Source organism: Nycticebus coucang, chromosome 3, assembly GCF_027406575.1.
Source record: "Nycticebus coucang isolate mNycCou1 chromosome 3, mNycCou1.pri, whole genome shotgun sequence".
Lineage (NCBI taxonomy): Eukaryota > Metazoa > Chordata > Mammalia > Primates > Lorisidae > Nycticebus > Nycticebus coucang.
In genome coordinates this window covers 53,637,843-53,658,697 of record NC_069782.1, presented here as the reverse complement: position 1 = coordinate 53,658,697, position 20,855 = coordinate 53,637,843, and the positions used below count along the sequence as shown (strand labels likewise).

Below are 20,855 nucleotides of genomic sequence, written 5' to 3'. Positions count from 1 at the left end.
TGCCCAGGTTTTTCCCAGGTGTGTCCTCGAAATCTTGGCCTAATAACCTCCATTGATTGATATTTTTTACCTCAGTCATTTATTTGATTCTAGAAGTGATATTATGAAAATAGTTTTGACCTTAGGAACTCCCTAAAAAAGTCTTAGGGATCCCTAGATGTCCCCAGATCACACTTTGAGAACTGCTGATCTAGAGACTTGGACATTAAGAGGACGCTCATGCAGTGTGTGTTCTCTCTTCCTTATTACACATGCAGCCGAACTGAAGTCAGGTGTCCCCAGGACCCATGAAACCTCCCATAACAATGGATCACAAGTAAATCCAAGAGTGCAAGTAACAGCTAACGTTTATTGATGGAGCACCTCCCTTGAGTTAATTCATTTAATTATCACAATAATTACCTGAGTTATTATTATTCTTTACAAATGAAGAAACTGAGGCCCAGAGAGGTTCATTAAGCCTAAGTAGCTAGAGAGAGACAGACTAGGAAGCATGACTCCAAAACCATCAGTTTTAATCACTTTGTTATAAAGCGCGCTGCCTAGATGTCAGGGGATGAACTGGGGCTCTGGGCAGAGTAATGAGTGACGACGTGTGGTCCTTGCCCAGAGGTGATCTGTGAACACTGGTGCTGAATGGTTTGCACTTCTGTCTGTGCAGTTGGGCTAAGCAAGGAGAATTGTGACTTGTGGAAAGAATGTATTTATCCAGGTGGGTGAACTCAAATTGTGGTTGGGCTTCCTTGTGATTAAGTTTGATAGATTTGCTATGGCTAAGAATGTCCTGTTGCATTTTTAACATTTTAAAACTAAAATGAACAATCTTACTTCTTACTAACATGAATAATCTTAATCTGCTTCAAGGCTGAAGTAAAATGAATTGAGTAACGACAAGTCTGTCTGGTAGTGAGGCCCATTTCTGCCTCAGATTGCGGCCTTGTTCGTCCCACATCTCTGTAGACTTACAGTCCTAATGGGGATCCAGGAACTTAATGTTTTGCATTGAAACTACAAATGCTTCCACTGGCTCTGAGAACAACAGTAATTGGGCTGTCCCAGTCTAATGTTGGTGTTGCCATCTCTGGTGAGAAGACGCTTATACTACACTAGGTGCATTTCAAGTGAAATGGCAAGAAAGTCGGGATGGTACATTGTTGGCTTGACTTGTAAGGGTAGAGTGAACAGCCACGGAAGAGGTGGGTTCTCATGTTTATGGATAAAAGATGGATGATTGACATGATTAGTTGGCTGAAAGTCCCGGGATGGCATTTGATTACAACCTTGTGCTGTTATTCTAAAGCCCCAACAGTGCCCTTGACTACCAGCAGCCCTCTGACGCCTCTTACCTAGGTGATGAGCAGACTGTGACAGTGACATGGGAAACGCAGCCTCAGGATTAAGTGAATCTCTGCGACTCCAGTCACAACTTATGGGAGCCCATGTGGTCATACTGGACAACAGAGGAGTGATGAGTGCAGGTGCTAAGACTGCCACTCTGGGTGTGCCCGGTGTTCACAAAGACTGCCACTGTGGGTGTGCCCCCTGATCCCTGAGACTGCCACTGTGGGTGTGCCCCCTGATCACTGAGACTGCCACTCTGGGTGTGCTACCTGATCACTGAGACTGCCACTCTGGGTGTGCCCCCTGATCACTGAGACTGCCATTCTGGGTGTGACCCTGATCACTGAGACTGCCACTCTGGGAGTGCCCCCTGATCCCTGAGACTTCCACTCTGGGTGTGCCCAGTGTTCACAAAGACTGCCACTCTGGGTGTGCCCCTGATCCCTGAGACTGCCACTCTGGGTGTGCCCCCTGATCCCTGAGACTGCCACTCTGGGTGTGCCCCCTGATCCCTGAGGCTGCCGTTCTGGGTGTGCCCCCTGATCCCTGAGACAGCCACTCTGGGTGTGCCCGGTGTTCACAAAGACTGCCACTCTGGGTGTGCCCCTGATCACTGAGACTGCCACTCTGGGTGTGCCCCATGTTCACAAAGACTGCCACTCTGGGTGTGCCCCCTGATCCCTGAGACTGCCACTCTGGGTGTACCCCTGATCACTGAGACTGCCACTCTGGGTGTGCCCAGTGTTCACAAAGACTGCCACTCTGGGTGTGCCCCTGATCACTGAGACTGCCACTCTGGGTGTGCCTCCTGATCGCTGAGACTGCCACTCTGGGTGTGCCCCTGATAACTGCCACTCTGGGTGTTCCCAGTGTTCACAAGGACTGCCACTCTGGGTGTGCCCCCTGATCCCTGAGACTGCCACTCTGGGTGTGCCCAGTGTTCACAAAGACTGCCACTCTGGGTGTGCCCCTGATAACTGAGACTGCCACTCTGGGTGTGCCCGGTGTTGACAAAACCTGCCACTCTGGGTGTACCCCTGATATCTGAGACTGCCACTCTGGGTGTGCCCCCTAATCCATGAGACTGCTACTCTGGTTGTGCCCACTGATCCCTGAGACTGCCACTCTGGGTGTGCCCCCTGATCCCTGAGACTGCCACTCTGGGTGTGCCCCCTGATCCCTGAGACTGCCAGTCTGGGTGTGCCCCGGGTTCACAAAGACTGCCACTCTGGGTGTGCCCCATGTTCACAAAGACTGCCACTCTGGGTGTGCCTGGTGTTCACAAACACTGCCACTCTGGGTGTGCCCCCTGATCCCTGAGATTGCCACTCTGGGTGTGCCTCCTGATCACTGAGACTGCCACTCTGGTGTGCCCGGTGTTCACAAAGACTGCCACTCTGGGTGTGCGCCTGATAACTGAGTGTGCCACTCTGGGTGTGCCCAGTGTTCACAAAGACTGCCACTCTGGGTGTGCCCCCTGATCCCTGAGACTGCCACTCTGGGTGTGCTACCTGATCCCTGAGACTGCCACTCTGGGTGTGCTACCTGATCCCTGAGACTGCCACTCTGGGTGCGCCCCCTGATCCCTGAGACTGCCACTCTGGGTTGCCCCCTGATCACTGAGACTGCCACTCTGGGTGTGCCCCGTGTTCACAAAGACTGCCACTCTGGGTGTGCCCCCTGATCACTGAGACTGCCACTCTGGGTGTGCCCAGTGTTCACAAAGACTGCCACTCTGGGTGTGCCCCTGATCACTGAGACTGCCACTCTGGGTGTGCCCCCGATCCCTGAGACTGCCACTCTGGGTGTGCCCCCTGATCACTGAGACTGCCACTCTGAGTGTGCCCCCTGATCCCTGAGACTGTCACTCTGGGTGTGCCCCCGATCACTGAGACTGCCACTCTGGGTGTGCCCCTGATCGCTGAGACTGCCACTCTGGGTGTGCCCCATGATACCTGAGACTGCCACTCTGGGTGTGCCCCATGATCACTGAGACTGCCACTCTGGATGTGCCCCATGATCACTGAGACTGCCACTGTGTGTGTTCCCGGGAGTCAGGGTGCACCGGCAATCTCTCCTCATTGGACCAACATCTGTCCCCATTTCTGGTCTTGACTATTTATCTGGGATTTGTTTTCCTTAATTACCTCAGAAGCACACAACCTTGTAGAGTGGGAAGATCTTCTAGGAAAACGAGTTTGTATTTTCATTCCTTTAAACTTTATGACTCAAAAGGTAAAAAACTGTGAAACCACTGGTGTGGTTTTTATACATTCAGTGCAGTGAGAGGAATAAGCCCCAGGTCATAGGTTGGAGAGAAACAGGTTGCAATGACCAAAGTGCACAGAAGCTGGTGCTCCTGCTGACAGCCTGGTGATTCACTCTCCAGCCCTGGGAAGGTCTGCCCAGGAGACTCTGCTGCCCTTTCTGCCTCACAAGACTGTGCTGTGGACCCTTGAGATTTATCTGCATATTTACTTGGCCAAATTTATTGAGCAAGTGTTTACATTAGCACCTTACAACCTACTGAAAAGGAGGAGGAAGCATGCACAGAAGTCACCACATTTTGGGCAGAGTAGGTATTTTGAGCTGGCTTTGACAGAGAATTGTGATTGGTCGGACAGAAAAGGGGCAGTGCATTCCAGGTGGAAGGAGCGACTTGAGCAAATAAGGCAGCAGAGAAGTTGAGGTGTGTGTGAGGACAGAGACACCTGTGTCTGTGTGACACACACAAAGAGTGTTGGGCAGAGGCTGGTAAGACAGCCCAGGACTGAGGGATGAGTGCTTCATCACAGAGTGACTTTGAGGACAGAGGGCATCACTGCAGTTGGGGGGTGTTGGCAGCAGTGCCCAAGTTGACAGCAACCTGATGAATGCCTTGGATGAGAAAGTGACTTGGAAACTTTCCACACCTAAAGGTCTTTGGAAGGACTCTTGATGGTCTGTACCAGGGGGCAGTGGCAGTTTTTATGTGTCTCTCCTTGAAGTGACAAACAGTGCCCTCCTGGTCTCATGCTCTAAGGTAGCAGTAGGCAAACTCACAGCATAAGGAGCCTAATGACCTTTCCTCTAAATGCTTTTACGGCAGGTCTCATGGTCCGCACACATGTCCATCTCTCCCTTTTTCTGAGAGTCATCTTTCATAACCGCAACATGACAGCAGAAACTGTGCTTTAAGAACAAAATGGTTTAACCTTAGAGCTCACAGAATGGAAAACTCTAAAATAGCTTTTCTTTCCCAATTGGGAGACTTGGATGTACTTTTTGGTGCTTCTATGCTTTCTCCTCCTTCTTGTTTGATTTTTAAAGTGTACCCTTCCTCTATAGGGCAGCGGTTCTCAACCTGTGGGTCATGACCCCTTTGTAACAATGAAAATATATCCTGCATATCAGATATTTACATTACGATTCATAACAGTAGCAAAATTACAGTTATGATGCATCAACGAAAATAATTTTATGGTTGGGGGTCACCACAACATGAGGGACTGTATTAAAAGGTTACAACATTAGGAAGGTTGAGAACCACTGCTATAGGATTAGTACAGTCCTAAGGCCCAAATATAACAGCACTTAAGCAACAAGAGCAGAAAGACGATACACTACAACATGAGCAGCAGCGTCATATCCCTGTACATTAGCAACAGTCAGCTGGAGACCTGGGTTTATGTTCCAGAGCTCATTTGGACTGAGATAGGCAGGTAATTGGAGACAGGACAACTTTCATGGAAAGTGCCACGCTGCCATCAGTTTCCAGGGATGGAATCTGAGAATTGTCATTGTGGTAGGAAAAATGATTTGGGAGCTGGCAGAAGCCAGGTGGCTGCTGTCCAGGCTGGGTGACCTTTGGAGATTCATTTCACCTCTTGTGACTTAGCGCCATCCTTAGTAAATGGGTGATGACAATCCTGGCTTCCAGGTTAGTTGTGAATTAAAAAGGGGTAAGAAATATGTAGAACAGCTTTGAAGACCACAGATAGGGAAGGGCTCTGCCCAGGACCGGCAAACTTTCAGAGGTGGGTTCCACGTCCACACCGATTTCTTTCTTTCTCTCCCTCCCTCCCTTCTTTCTTTCTCTCTTTTTTATTTTTTGACAGAGTCTCACTTTGTCACCCTCAGTAGAGTGCCATTGCATCATAGCTCACAGCAACCTCCAAATCCTGGGCTTAGGCGACAACTCTTGCCTTAGCCTCCTGAGTAGCTGGGACTAGAAGTGCCCACCACAGTGTCCGGCTATTTTTTGTTGCCATTGTTATTGTTGTTTAGCAGGCCTGGGCTGGGTTTGAGCCCACCATCCTTGGTGTATGTGGCTGGCACCGTTAACTGTGCTACGGGCGCCAAGCCCACACCAATTTCTTGTACAGGGCTTGAGGAATAGTACCGTCTACCTGAAGGTCACTCCTTTTTTTCTTTCAAGATCATCCTTTAAAAAAACGTCATTACACCTAAAAGCAGCCACCTAACAATCAACACTGGGAAGGGATGACTCAATCACTTAATGGTGAGACGAGGTCAGTGGCGAGTATGGAGCAAATGCAAGGACAGGAAGAAGCTGGGCGGTGAAGTGAGTGGGCGATGATGTGCTGGGTCAGATGATGTGCAGGGCTGGCGGAGAAGGCTCTGTCCTGACCTTGCCTGGCAATGCTGTTTTCTGTGCCATTTGCTAACCATTACCAAACCCTGCAGTATACATTTATGAGCGATGGAAATCATCAACACAGAAATACAGAAAACACAAGCAACAGAAAGCGTGGGCCACATGGGCCACATTACTGGGCTGTTGTTGAAAGGGAGAAAAAGGGCAGGAGGAGGACAGTGAGGAGAGGCTTTGTGGAGCCAGCTGGACCCGCCGGTCTAGGTGAGTCTAGGGGAGGCAGGGCAAGCATTATCTCCACAGGTCAGAGTGTCTGGATCAGAATTATTTTGATCTCAGTTGTTAAAAAGAAAAACCCTTAATTTCAAAATATCTATTGAAGACTTGCACAACCATCAGGCCCATGACATATCTCCCTTCTCAGTGACAAACATCTGAGGGCATGAGGCACTGTGCTTTAATTAAGGACTCTTTAGAAGAAGCCTGGACTGGTGAGGGGCAGAAGAACGCCTTTCAGCCTCTGTGGTGGTAACCAGAAGAGGCAGGAAGGGGATGGCTGGAGGTGTCAGCAGACTCCGTACTTCTTGGGGTCTGTCTACAATGGACAGACTAAAATAGCCCCAATGCCTTGAAGGATTTAATGCATATTTTTCAAGGCAAGCTTTCTGCAAACAACCCCCTTCTCAAGAGGGTGATTAGATAAATATAGAGCTTCAGAAAGATTGAAAGATAAAACTGAATGAGGTTTGCCCTCCTTTCTCTGTTCTGCTTTTAAAGTGATAGTTTGACAAGTTAGATTCAAATAAGAAGAGGCCATTTAGACAGAAATGAATAAGGAATTTAGGGGAATGATATTCACTATGATGAGTTCTACCTATCACATCTCATGTACTGTTTTCAAATTGCCAGTGTACTTAGAGTCAGCCAGCTCCCTTGGTAATTTACCTGAGTATCTGTCAGATGGAGGAGAGTTTATTCATGGGCAAAGTAAATGTTCTCTTCAAAACTATTAATGGTGAGTGCCATTATTTTTAACCTTCTGCACTGCAGAATTGCTGTCGAAGCTGTAGCTGAAGATTTACAACATGGGCAGGGTCACCCTCACCCTGAGCTGGGAGGTTTGGGGCAGAGGGTTGTTAGGAGACATAGTGGACTGAACATTGCATCTACTTGGCCTCCCGTCTTTTCCCTTTCTGGGGGACAGTTTCAAGCTAGTGGAGCATTTTGGGAGATACTTGTGGCCTGGAGAGCTGCACTTAGAGCTGAAAACCTTCCCACTGGACCAAGGATTAAGGCAAATCTGGTTGAAGAAGTGGCCTTTAAAGATAACATATGTAGCTTCATGCCACTTTGTCCTTACTGGCTGACAAAACAAAAAAGAAATTGTGGGCAAAAGGGAGGGTTCACTTAAAGTCTCTCCCCTTTGATATTGTTACATTCTATAGATGTTTTGTTAGAAAAGGAAATTAAACCATGTACCTCTCTCCTTCCAGTACTAAAACTGAGACCACTGATGACCCCACGTCAGCATAGGAAAGAACCCTTAAGCTCTAAAATTAAGAACTTAATGGACATTCATCTCCTTCAGAGGTTCCATTTCTCCTTCCTTTCTGGTATATTGAGTGAAAAAAAAATCAATGTTCCAAGAACACATTTTTCTTAAAGATAGTGATTCAGAACTTGAGATATTTTGGTAGTTTATAGCATAAGCATGCAATAGTATATAACAGACAATGTATCTTCTTGTAAAGCTAAAATATTTGAACATAAATGACCATGGAAAAGACTACCAAATAACATCAGTCTAGAAGTATATTCAACCACACTTGAATAGTCTTTCCTTGCTGAAGTTTGTATTTTGGTATATTTGAATTTATATCACTGAAAATACTTCTGACCTACTGTACTATCCTAATTGTTTTGTCCACATTAAGTACAAGACTATATATGTATAATTATCAAAAACGTAATTTTATTATTGCTATATACTCTTAGAATTTTCGGAATAAAGACAGATAAGAAAAGATCATTATTTCTGATGAAGTGGTTGTAATTTCTACACAAGATCATGGAAATTAAACAACCTGCTGCTGAATGATCCTGTGGTCAATGATACGGAAATAAAAAGATTCCTTGAACTGCATGACAAAGGGGACACAAACTTTCAAATATCTATGGGAGACAGAAAAAGCAGCTGTAAGGTGGAAATTGATAGCTTTAAATGTCTACATCAAAAAAAACTGTTGACCCTGTCTCTAAAAATAGCCATGGGTGACACCCATAGCTCAGTGGGTAGGGCATAGGCCACATACACTGAGGCTGGTGGGTTTGAACCTGGCCCGGGCCAGCTAAAATAACGACAACTGCAAGAACAACAAACAAAAATAGCTGGGCGTTGTGGGTGCCTGTAGTCTTAGCTACTTGGGAAGCTGAGGCAAGAGAATCGCTTAAGCCCAAGGGTTTGAGGTTGCTGTGAGTTGTGAGGCGACAGTTGTGAGTCCACTGAGGGCGACATAATGAGACTGTCTCAAAAAAAAAAAAAAAAAAGACGAAAGATCACAAAGTAACAACCTAATGTCACATCTCAAGGAACTGGAAAAAGAACAAACCAAACCCAAAGCTGAAGAAAAGAAATAACAAAGCTCAGAAGAGAATGAAATGAAATGGAAACCAAGAGCACAGTGAGAAGCAGCAATGAGACAAAATGTTGTCTTTATTAAAAAAATAAACAAAATCTGTAGACCACTAGTAGGATTAGTTAGTAATAGAAGAGAAAGGATTCAAATAACCTTAACCAGAAAAGAGCAAGGAGACATTACAACTGATACTTCAGAAATAACAAAGTATCACGCACCAATAATATGAAAACCTCTACACAAACTAGAAAACCTGGAGGAAATGGAGAAATTCCTGGAAACACAACCCCAAGCCTGAATCAGGGAGAAATAGATCTTGAACAGACCAGTAAGGAGAAGCAAGACTGAAAAGTAATAAAATGTCTGTCTCCAAAAAACAACAAAAACCTTTGGATCAGATAGATTCACAGGCGAATTCTATCAGACCTGCAAAGAAAAACTCGTATCTGCCCTACAGAAACCAGCCAGTGACCCCGGGAAGGAGGGACTCCTCCCTGACTCACTCTGTGAGCCAGTGTCACCCTGGTTCCAGAACCAGGAAAGGGCACAACAGAAAAAGAGACTACAGACCAAAATGCCTTACGAGCACAGAGACAAGACTCTTCAACAAACTACTGGGAAACTAAATTGAACAGCACATTAAAAAGATAATCCACGATGACCAACTGGGTTTCATCCCAGAGATGCAAAGATAGTTTAATATATGCGAATCAATAAATGTGATTCACCACATAAACATGAACAAAAAGGAAGACCATATGATAATATCAAAAAAAGCATTCAATAAAATCCAGCACCCTTTCATGATAAAAATCTTCAACAAAAAAGGCATAGAAGGAACATACCTCAAAAAAAAAAAAATTTTTTTTTTGAGACAGAGTCTCAAAAAATTTTTTTTTTTTTTGAGACAGAGTCTCAAGCTGTCATCCTGGGTAGAGTGCCATGATGTCACAGCTCACAGCAACCTCCAACTCTTGGGCTTAAACGATTCTCTTGCCTCAGCCTCCTAAGTATCTTGGACTATAGGTGCCCACCATAACACCGGCTATTTTTTTTTTTTTTGCTTGTAGTTGTTATTGTTGTTTGGCAGTCCTGGGCTGGATTTGAACCTGCCAGCTCCAGTATACGTGGCTGGTGCTCTAGCCACTGAGCTACAGGCGCCGAGCCTATACCTCAAAATTATAAAAGCCATATATGACAAACCCACAGCCAACATGATACTGTTAAAAGCATTCCCCTGGCTCAGTGCCTGCAGCACAGTTGTTATGGAGCTAGCCACATGCATTGAGGCTGGCGGGTTCGAACCCGGCCCGGGGCCAGCTAAACAACGACAACTACAACAACAACAAAAAAATAGCTGACCATTGTGGCAGGCACCTGTAGTCTAGCTACTTGGGAGGCTGAGGCAAGAGAATCACTTAATCCCAAGAGTTGGAGGTTGCTGTGAGCTGTGATGCTACGGTACTCTATCAAGGGTGACATAGTGAGGCTGTCTCAAAAAAAAAAAAAAAAAGCATTGCCCCTAAGAATATGAACAAGAACAAAGGGGCTCACTGTCATCACTTCTATTCAACATAGTATTGGAAGTCCTAGCCAGAGTAATCAGGCAGGAGAAAGGAATAAAGGGCATTCAAGTCAGGAAAGAGGTGGTGAGGCCAAACTATCCCTGTGTGCTGACAGTATGATGTTGCATCTAAAAAAACCAGAAAGACTCCACCAAAAGACTCTGAAGTTGATAAATTGAACAAAATCTCAGGTTACAAAATCAATGCACATAAGACAGTTTTTCAGGAGCATTTTTATATACTAATAGCAATCAAACTGTGAGTCAAATAAAGGAAGTAATACCATTCACAATAAATATGAAGAAAATAAAATGCCTAGAAATATCCTTAGCTAATCAGGCGAAGAATCTCTATAAGGAGGACTACAAAATGCGGAGGAAAGAAATCACAGGTGACACAGACCAGGGGAAAACATCCTTTACTCATGGGTGGGTAGAATCAACATTGTTAAAACTGTCCATACTGTGACATCAGTGATTTACAGATTCAATGCAATCCCCATCAAAATGCCAACATCAGATAACACAGATCTAGAAAAATAATCTTAAGCTTCATTTGGAACCAAAAAAGAAATCTGAATAGCCAAAGCAATCTTAAGCAAAAAGAACAAATCTGGAGGCATCACATTACCAGACTTCAAATTATACTGTAAGAGTATAGGAACCCAAACAGCATGGTACTGCTATGAAAGTAGAGACACAGATCAACGGAACAGAATAGAGAACCCAGAAATACAGAACCATCTATCTACAACCAACTGACCTTCAACAAAACAGATGGCAACGCACACTGGGGAAAGGAAGTCCCCCTCAGTTAATGGTACTGTGAAATCTGGGCAGCCACATACAGAAGAATGAAGCAGGACACCTATCTCTTGCCATATACAGAAATTAATTCAAGATGGATAAAAGACTTAGATGTAAGGTATGAAGCCATAAAAATTCTACAAGAAAATGTAGGAAAAATTCTTCTAATCATCTGTGTAGGCAAAGAATTTATGACTAACATAAACAAATAGGTCTTAATTAAATTAAAAAACTTCTGCATAGCAAAGAAAATAATCAACAGTGTGAACAGATACCCTATAATATAGCAGAAAATGTTTGCAAACTATACATCCAATAAAGGTCCAGAATCTACAAAGAACTCAAACAAATCAGCAAGAAAAAACCCAAACAACCCCATCAAAAGTGAGCAAAAGACACGAATAGAAATTTTTTTCTTTTTAAATTTTTTTTTTTTTTTTTGTAGAGACAGAGTCTCACTTTATGGCCCTCGGGTAGAGTGCCGTGGCCTCACACAGCTCACAGCAACCTCCAACTCCTGGGCTTAAGCGATTCTCTTGCCTCAGCCTCCCGAGTAGCTGGGACTACAGGCACTCGCCACGACGCCCGGCTATTTTTTGGTTGAAGTTTGGCCGGGGCCGGGTTTGAACCCGCCACCCTCGGTATATGGGGCCGGCGCCTTACCGACTGAGCCACAGGCGCCGCCCTTTAAATTTTTTTTAAAATTAAATCATAGCTGTGTACATTAACGCATTTATGGGATACAGTGCTGTTTCTTTAGACAATTGGTCAGACCACAACTATGGTGCATTTTACAAGGGTACATGAATAGAAATTTTTTTGAGGCAGACAAATGGCCAAAAAGAAGAAATACGTTAACACTTCTAATCATCAGGGAAATGCAAATTAAAACCACAATGAGATACCACTTTACCCCTGTCAGCAGGGCCATTATTGTTTTTGTTTGTTTGTTTTTGAGACAGAGTCTCAAGCTGTCACCCTGGGTAGACATAGCTCCCAGCAACGTCCAACTCTCCAGCTCAAGCAATCCTCTTGCCTCAGTTTTTCTATTTTTAGTAAAGATGGGGTCTTGCTTTTTTTGCTCAGGCTGCTCTCGAACTCGTGAGCTCAAGCAACCCACTGGCCTTGGCCTCTCAGAGTGCTAGGATTACAGGCGTGAGCCACCCTGCCCAGCCCAGAATGGCTATTACTAAAAAGTCAACAGGCTTGGTGCCCGTAGCACAGTGTTTACAGTGCCAGCCATATACACCAAAGCTGGCCCGGGCCAGCTAAACAACAATGACAACTGCAAGAAAAAATAGCCAGGTATTGTGGCGGGCGCCCGTAAGTGCCAGCTACCTGGGAGGCTGAGGCAAGAGAACCGCTTAAGCCCAAGAGTTTGAGGTTGCTGTGAGCTGTGATACCCCCTACTCTACAGAGGGTGACATAGTGAGACTCTGTCTCAAAAAATAAATAAAACAAAAGGTCAACAAACAATAGAAGTTGTCATGGATGCAGAGAGAAAGGAATGCATATACATTATCAGTGGGACTGCAAATTAGTGTAACTGCTGTGGAAAGCAGTGTGGAGATTCCTCAAAGAAAGAAATGTGGACCTACCATTTGATCCAGCAACCCAATTTCTGGTACTTACTGAAAGGAAATGAAGTCATTTTTTTTTTTTTTTTTTTGTAGAGACAGAGTCTCACTGCACCGCCCTCGGTAGAGTGCTGTGGTGTCACACGGCTCACAGCAACCTCCAACTCTTGGGCTTACGCGATTCTCCTGCCTCAGCCTCCCGAGCAGCTGGGACTACAGGCGCCTGCCACAGCGCCCGGCTATTTTTTTGTTGCAGTTTGGCCGGGGCTGGGTTTGAACCCGCCACCCTTGGTATGTGGGGCCGGCGCCCTACTCACTGAGCCACAGGCGCCGCCCGAAATGAAGTCATTTTTTAAGAGAGACAACTGCAGTTGATTGTTTATCACAATATAATTAATAATTGCAAAGATGTGGAATCAAACTAAATGTCCATCACTTCATGAGTGGATAAAGAAAATGTGGCATATACTACCATGGAGGGCTACTCAGCCACAAAAGAGAATGAAATGATGTTGGCAGCAGCTTGGGTGGAACTGGAGACCATTATTCTTTGTGAAGTATCTCAGGAATGGAAAAACAAACATCCTGTCTTATCTAACTCACAAGTGGGAGCTGGCCAATGAGTATACATCAGCACTCAGTGATATAAAGGGCATGAGAATCCAAGAAAGGTGGTGGGAGGTAAAAACATACCTACTGGGTAGACCGAACGCTATTATGGTTTGACAAGCGCACGGAAGCCCTGACTTTAGCCTTATACAAGGTATCCACATAACAAAAACACTTGAACCCTTTTTGAATGTTTTGAAATTTACAAAAAGCAATAGTGTTTTATTTTTGGCATTCTGCCCTGCGTGCTTTGCCTGCTGGCCACCTTCAGGGGGACTCAGAAGCCTGGCCTTCCACACAGACTCAAGGGAGCTCCACTCTGATCCTCCATCACCCTTGATTTTATCACACAGGCATTCTTAACTCCTCTTTCTTTTTTTTTTTTTTTTGTGATTTTTGGCCGGGGCTGGGTTTGAACCCGCCACATCCGGCATATGGGACCGGCGCCCTACTCCTTGAGCCACAGGCATCGCCCAACTCCTCCTTTCTTGAATCTGTCCCTTCTGTCATCTCCACTGTCTATGATACCAATGAGCTCAGGCCCTTATCCTCTCTTGTTTAAATGACAACAATAGGTAACTCTGGCTCCAGCCTTATCCTCAGCAATCCATCTTTCAGCCAGCTGCCAAGCTACTGTTGGAAATAAAATGTTAATTACCAGGCGTGGTGGCTCACACCTGTAATCCTAGCACTCTGGGAGGCCAATGCAGGAGAATCCCTTGAGCTCAGGAGTTTGAGACCAGTTTGAGCAAGAGTGAGATCCCGTCTCTACTAAAAATAGAAAAATTAGTCGGGTTTGGTGTGTGCCTGTAGATCTCAGCTACTGGGGAGGCTGAGGCAGGAGTTTGAGGTTGCTGTGAGCTAGGCTGATGCCAGGGTACTCTACCTGGGTCGAAAGAGTAAGCCCCTATCTCAAAAAACAAAAACAAACAACCCCCTACCCCCAAAACAGAAAGCAAAAATGTGCTCCTATCATATAATGGCTTTAGAGCAAGACTGAAGCCTTTACCCAGCCTGTGAAACCTCCGTAATGTGCGCTTGCCTGCTCTCCAGAGGCATTTCTCAGTTACTCCACACAAACTGTTTATCATTCTTTTCTGTCTTTGGTCATGTTGGCCAAAATGGACCCTCTGCTAATCCACCCACTCCTAATTGCATGCTTGCTCCTGACTCTTGTTTGTAAGACAAGGTCTCGCTCTTTCGCTCAAGCTGGAGTGCTGCGGCGTGATCACAGCTCCCTGCAACCTGAAACTTCCGAGCTCTAGACATCCTCCAGGCTCACATTCCCGAGAAGGTGGGACCACGAGTGTCTGCCACCACACCTGGCTAAGTTTTCTATTTTTCACAGAGATGGGCTGGTCTCAAACTCCTGGCCTCAAGTGATCCTCCTGCCTCAGCCCTCAAGTGTTGGGATTAAAGGTGTGAGCCACTGCACTGGTCTTCTGACTCATCCTTAAAGATGCACATTAGACTCCCCAACCCAAGGAGACTTCTTGGACTCAGCAGGCTGAGCGCCGTGTGTCCCCATGAGACGCTGAGCATTTACTCGCGTACGTCTTTGGATGGTCCCTTGTTCCTCCTGATGTCCGTGAGCTTAAAGTATTGTTTTCCTCTTTTATCTCTTTTTCTTTTTTGTTTGTTTATTATTTTTTTTGACCACCTCAAGCATCTGGCATAGAACCTGCCACATAGTAGACCCTGAAAAAAAATTTACCTGAATAAATAAATGGGAGCATTCTGTATGTGAGAATGAGAGTTCAAGGGAATTATACCATGTATTTCAAATCTGTGCTTGAGATAAGAAAAGGAAGAAACACTAAATTTAAGTTACATACATTTAGTACAGACACAGAAAACAGAACTGTGTTTTGAACATGTTCCTTAATATAGAGAACAGATGAATTGTCTCCAAGGCATTTCCCCTTGTGTGGAAATGAGCAGCGTGCTGAGGCAGAGTCATTCCCCAGGTTGCCTGGCGTGGTGCTTTTGCTTAGTTTTTGTGGGGCACTGCCTTGATTGTAGAATTTCTGGGTTATGACTACACACCTGAAATGTTGATATGAAAAGATAAGGGAAATTCGATTTCTGATTTAAATATGCTGGGAACATATAGCTTAAATGGAATAAGAAAATAAAGAATGTACTCATCTAGGAAAGGGTTTTATATGCTCATCAGGGAGCAAGCACATTTTCTTTTGGAGACACAGTCTCATTATACTGCCCAGGCTAGAGTACTGCGGTGTCAGCCTAGCTCATAGCAACCTTAAACTCCTGGGCTCAACCGATCTTCCTGTCTCAGCCTCCTAAGTTGCTGGGACTGCCTACAGGCACCTGCCACAACTCCCAGATAAATTTTCTATTTTTAGTAGAGATAGATTCTCACTCTTGCCCAGGCTGGTCTCAAATTTGTGAGCTCAAGGGATCCTCCTGCCTCATCCTGCTAGGGTGCTGGGATTATAGGCATGAGCCAGTATGCCAGGACTCAGCAAGCACTTTTTCGAAATGCTTGTGTCCACAGTAACAGTATCTTGATCTCTGGTCTTTACCCTAATGCAAAGAGCTCACTGGCTCTGTCATTGCCACCAAAACCACATGTGCTGAAATAATACTTACTTTTACTTTTGCCTTTCCCCAAATCTCAACTGGCTCACTTGACGGTGACCTTGTATTTGGTGAGGGGATGATTCATTGGTTAGGGAATTACCTTCTACAATCTGGAAGATGTCTATTGTTTTTACCAGCTCAGCAAAGCCATTTATCCTTCTCCTGGTATCAGTGCCCTCATTTTTCTTGAGATATCACATACTCCATATGGTCAACAGGGCTGACTGCATCCTTTGGTTTAGAGATGGTACCTGAAGCAGCTTCAACTAATCAGAATATTGTGTCTCTGGCTTGGCACCTGTAGCACAGTGATTACGGCACCAGCCACATACACTGAGGCTGGTGGGTTTGAACCCAGCTACACAACAATGAAAACTGCAGCAACAACAACAACAACAACAACAAAATAGCCAGGAGTTGTGGCGGGTGCCTTCAGTCCCAGCTACTTGGGAGGCTGAGGCAAGAGAATCGCTTAGGCCCAAGAGTTTGAGGTTGCTGTGAGCTGTGACGCCATAGCACTCTACCCAGGGTGACATAGTGAGACTCTGTCACACACACACAAAAAAATTTTGTGTCTCCCTGATGACAGTGATTAGATCAGAATTGGATAATTTAGCCAAGCCCAGCCAATCACAGCAAATTTAGTACTTTAGTTTTAAGAATTGGAAGAAAGATGCGCTCTTTGCACAGTTTGCTGAGAAGGCGGCTGTCAGCCTGAAGCTGCCGGCTGTGTGTTCTGCTTGCTATCAGGAGGGGGGAACCTGTCTGAAATCTCAGCCCCTGGAGAGAAGAGCAGGACTGAGGGAGACAGGGCAACAGTGAGTCCCGGTCACTTCTCTGAGCCAAAGCGAGGCCTGTCTCTGGGGGTGGCCCCCATAAGCCTCTTTTTGCTTAAGATGGTTTGAGTGTGGTTTTCTGTCACAGGCAGCATTTTGTCTAATGTCATGATCATAGAAAGAATCAATGCTAGCAGATCTAAAGGGACACTCCTGGGAACACATGCTTCCAATAGTCTGCCTTCCTGTGGTGCATTTTCCTGGACTGGGCTCACTTCTTTAAGTCCTCATTCTCGAGAAGCTCACACCTGTAATCCCAGCACTCTGGGAGGCCGAGGTGGTGGATCGCTTGAACTCAGCAGTTTGATGCCAGCCTGAGCAAGATCAAGAACCTGTCTCTACTAAAAATAGGAAAACTGGCCATGTGTGGGCACATATAGTCCCAGCTACTTGGGAGGCTGAGAAAGGAAAATCACTATCTCAAAAGAAAAAAAAAAAAGAAGTTGAGTTTTGTCCAATGGTTTCTCTCTTGTTTTTTTTCTTTTTTTGATATAGAGTCTCACTTTGTCACCCTGGGTAGAGTGATGTGGTAGTGTCATAGCTCACAGCAACTTCAAACTCATGGGCTCAAGTGATCCTCTTGTCTCAGCCTTCCAGTAGCTGGGACTACAATGCCTACCCCAATGCCCAGCTATTTTTAGAGATGGGGGTCTTGCTCTGGCTTAGGCTAGTCTCAAACCCATGAGCTCAGGCAATCCACCCACCTCAGTCTCCTAGAATGCTGGTATTACAGGCTGAGGCACCATGTCCGGGACAATGGTTTCTTTGGCTTAAGTGGTTCCAGCAAAGTCCAGTTCAGTACCTCAAAGGAAGCTCTCCCGCAGACTCTGGTCTTTGTCTGCGCCCCTCTCCATCCTGCTCCTAAACCTGCCATTTAAATCGGAAGACTTCTCTTTGACAACTGATAATTTTTTGCTACAGTTTTAAATATCGTATTTCATGATTTTCTCTCAGTTGTTTTTTTATGTACCAAATTTCCTGAGTTAGTTTAATATGAAAAATAGTTGAGGTTTGTTTAATCTTTCTGTGCTTCAGTTTGACATTCACAAATAAGAGAATTGACTAGCTGATAATAATGAGCTCTGTAGTTATATCTAGACTGTTTTTATGTTTATGATCACATTTCATCTTCCCAATGGGAACTAAAATAAAATCTGAAGGCTCCTCCAACCCCAGTGACTGACTGACTGACTGACTGACTGACTAGACCTCCTTTTGGGCAAGGGGATCCCTAAACTGAGTTCTAGCCGCGAGAAAGGAGATCAGACCTGCCTCATCTTGCCCCCTCCCTTCTTAGAGATATTCTAGTGACTCACTAACAGGCCTAAGGCTATGCAAGACCTACCTGCAGGTCCTCAATATACAAAACAAACCATTGAGTCTGTCCGGTTCTTTGCCTCTAATTAGCAGACCCTTTATCTTAAGCATTCCTTTTCACTGACTCCTGGTCTTTTTGATAGAGTCAATCATCAGCTAAACAATCTTTAAAATCATCTGTATGTAACCTGTAAGCTCCTGCATCCAAACCTCCCACCTTTTGCGGCCTAACCAATGTATGCTTTCCACGTATTGATTTACGATCTCACCTGTAATTCCTGTCTCCTAAAATGTATAAAACCACACTGTCAGCTGCACTGGGACCAGTGATCAGCACCCTCCCAGACCTCTGGAAGAGCTGTACCGGGACCGTGATTGGCACCCTCCCGGACCTCTGGAACAGCTGCGCCGGGACCCGTGATCAGCACTCTCCCGGACCTTCAGAAAAGCTGTGCCCACCTGGACTGGTAAAAGCTGCACTGGGACCTGCTACCCCGTCTGCCGGGTCTCCCCACGCCCTGACCAGGAACTCCGGGAGCTGCGCAACCCCGCGTCCTTCCTCCTGTACCCTCCCTGCCTCCGTACCCTCCTGCTTGTCTGGCTAGGGACTCTGGTAGCTGGGTGCCCTCCAGAGCTCTCCCTGCCTTTGCACAGAGCCCTTCTCCTGGCCAGAGACTGCTGGAGCCTTGAGACCTCTGTGCCAAAATCACTGGGCACCAGGCACTCACAGAAACATGTGCACCACCCCCTGCCCTGTTGCTGGATCCAAGGGAGTCACACTCCCGAGCTGCTTCCACAACCAGAACTCCCTGGGTGGGGAAGCCCTAGAGGAACCACACAGGGTCACTCCCTACAAAGATCCAGCAACAATAGAGTGATCCTGCTGGGGTCTAATCTTGTAGAGACACCTCCCCAACTCTGAGGACAGCCAGAGGCAATGGTGAAAAACAATCATGAGGTGAAATCAAGGGAAAAACTCTGGCAATATGAATAATCAGAGTAGATCAACTCCCCCAAGGAACAATGGGGCAGACACAGCACAAGAGCCCATGCACAAATAGCTGAGATGTCAGAAATCGAATTCAGAATCTGGATAGCAAATAAGATTGAATTAGAATTCCAAGCAGTAACCCAAAAGATGTCTCAAGAATTCACCGAATTCAAAGACCAAATGACCAAAGATTTTGACACATTGAAACAAGATGTTGCAGCCCTCAAAGATCTGAGAAACACAGTAGAATCCCTCAGTAACAGAACAGAGCAAGCAGAAGAAAGGATTTCTGACATTGAAGACAAAGCTTTCAAACGCTCCCACACTCTCAAAGAGGAAGAGAAATGGAGGGAAAAAACAGATCACTCTCTCAGAGAGCTCTGGGATAATTCGAAGAAAATCAATATTCTTCTCATAGAAATCCCTGAAAGTGATGAAGTGGCTTCACAAGGCACAGAGTCTCTTCTCCATGAGATTATGAAGGAGAACTTTCCAGACATGCCAAGAGATTCTGAAATTCAGATAGCGGACAGTTTCAGAACTCCAGCACGACTCAACCCGAATAAGACATCCCCCAGACACATCATACTCAATTTCACTAAAGTTAATATGAAGGAGAAAGCAGCCAGATGAAAGAAAACCATTACCTACAAGGGGAAGAATATTAGAATAACTGCAGATCTCTCTGCTGAAACCTTTCAAGCTAGAAGAGGATGGTCATTGACTTTTAATCTCCCAAAACAAAATACCTTTCAACCCAGGATCCTGTACCCAGCTAAACTGAGTTTCATTTATGATGGAGAAATTAAATACTTTAATGACATTCACATGTTGAAGAAATTTGCCACAACTAAACCAGCTCTCCAGGATATTATCAGACCTATCCTCCATAAAGACCAGAATAATCCTTCACCACAAAAGTAAACCCACCCAGAAAATTTTCATCAAATTCCAACTTCCACAGTCCCAAAAGGATTAAAAATGTCTACTGGACTCTCGAAAGGCTTATCAATGTTCTCAATTAATGTGAATGGTTTAAATTGTCCTCTAAAGAGGCACAGGTTGGCTGACTGGATACAAAAGCTCAAGCCAGATATCTGCTGCATACAACAATCTCATCTTACATTAAAAGACAAATATAAATAGCCGGGCGTTGTGGCGGGCGCCTGTAGTCCCAGCTACTCGGGAGGCTGAGGCAAGAGAATCGCTTAAGCCCGGGAGTTGGAGGTTGCTGTGAGCTGTGTGAGGCCACGGCACTTTACCAAGGGCCATAAAGTGAGACCCTGTCTCTACAAAAAAAAAAAAAAAAGAAAAATAAAGACTCAAGGTGAAGGGTCATCTATACTCCAGGCAATGGAAAACAGAAAAAAGCAGGCGTTGCAATCCTATTTGCAGATGCAATAGGCTTGAAACCAACCAAAATAAGACATATAAGGATGGACACTTCATATTTGTTAAAGGTTATACTCAATATGATGAGATTTCAATTATTAATATTTATGCACCCAACCAGAATGTACCTCATTTTATAAGAGAAACTCTAACAGACATGAGCAATTTTATTTCCTTCAGTTCCATAGTAGTTGGAGATTTTAACACCCCTTTAGCAGTGCTGGATAGATCCTCCAAAAAGAAGCTAAGCAAAGAAATCTTAGATTTAAACTTAACCATTCACCATCTGGACTTAACGGACATCTACAGAACATTTCATCCCAACAAGAATGAAAGAAGATTACACAAGAATACACATTCTTCTCATTAGCCCACGGAACGTACTCCAAAATCAACCACATCCTAGGCCACAAACCTAACCTCAGCAAATTTTAAAAAATAGAAATTATTCCTTGCATCTTCTCAGACCATCATGAATAAAAGTTGAACTTAATAACAACAGGAATCTGCATACCCATATAAGAACATGGAAGCTAAATAACCTTATGCTGAAGGATAGATGGGTTATAGATGAGATTAAGAAGGAA

General features: G+C 45.0%; 1 protein-coding gene across 5 annotated transcripts in view; it reads right to left on the bottom strand.

The window, feature by feature from the left end:
* Window positions 1-20,855, bottom strand: part of BEST3 (bestrophin 3) — an 85,804-nt gene that overhangs the window by 5,416 nt on the left and 59,533 nt on the right. The window lies entirely within an intron of this gene.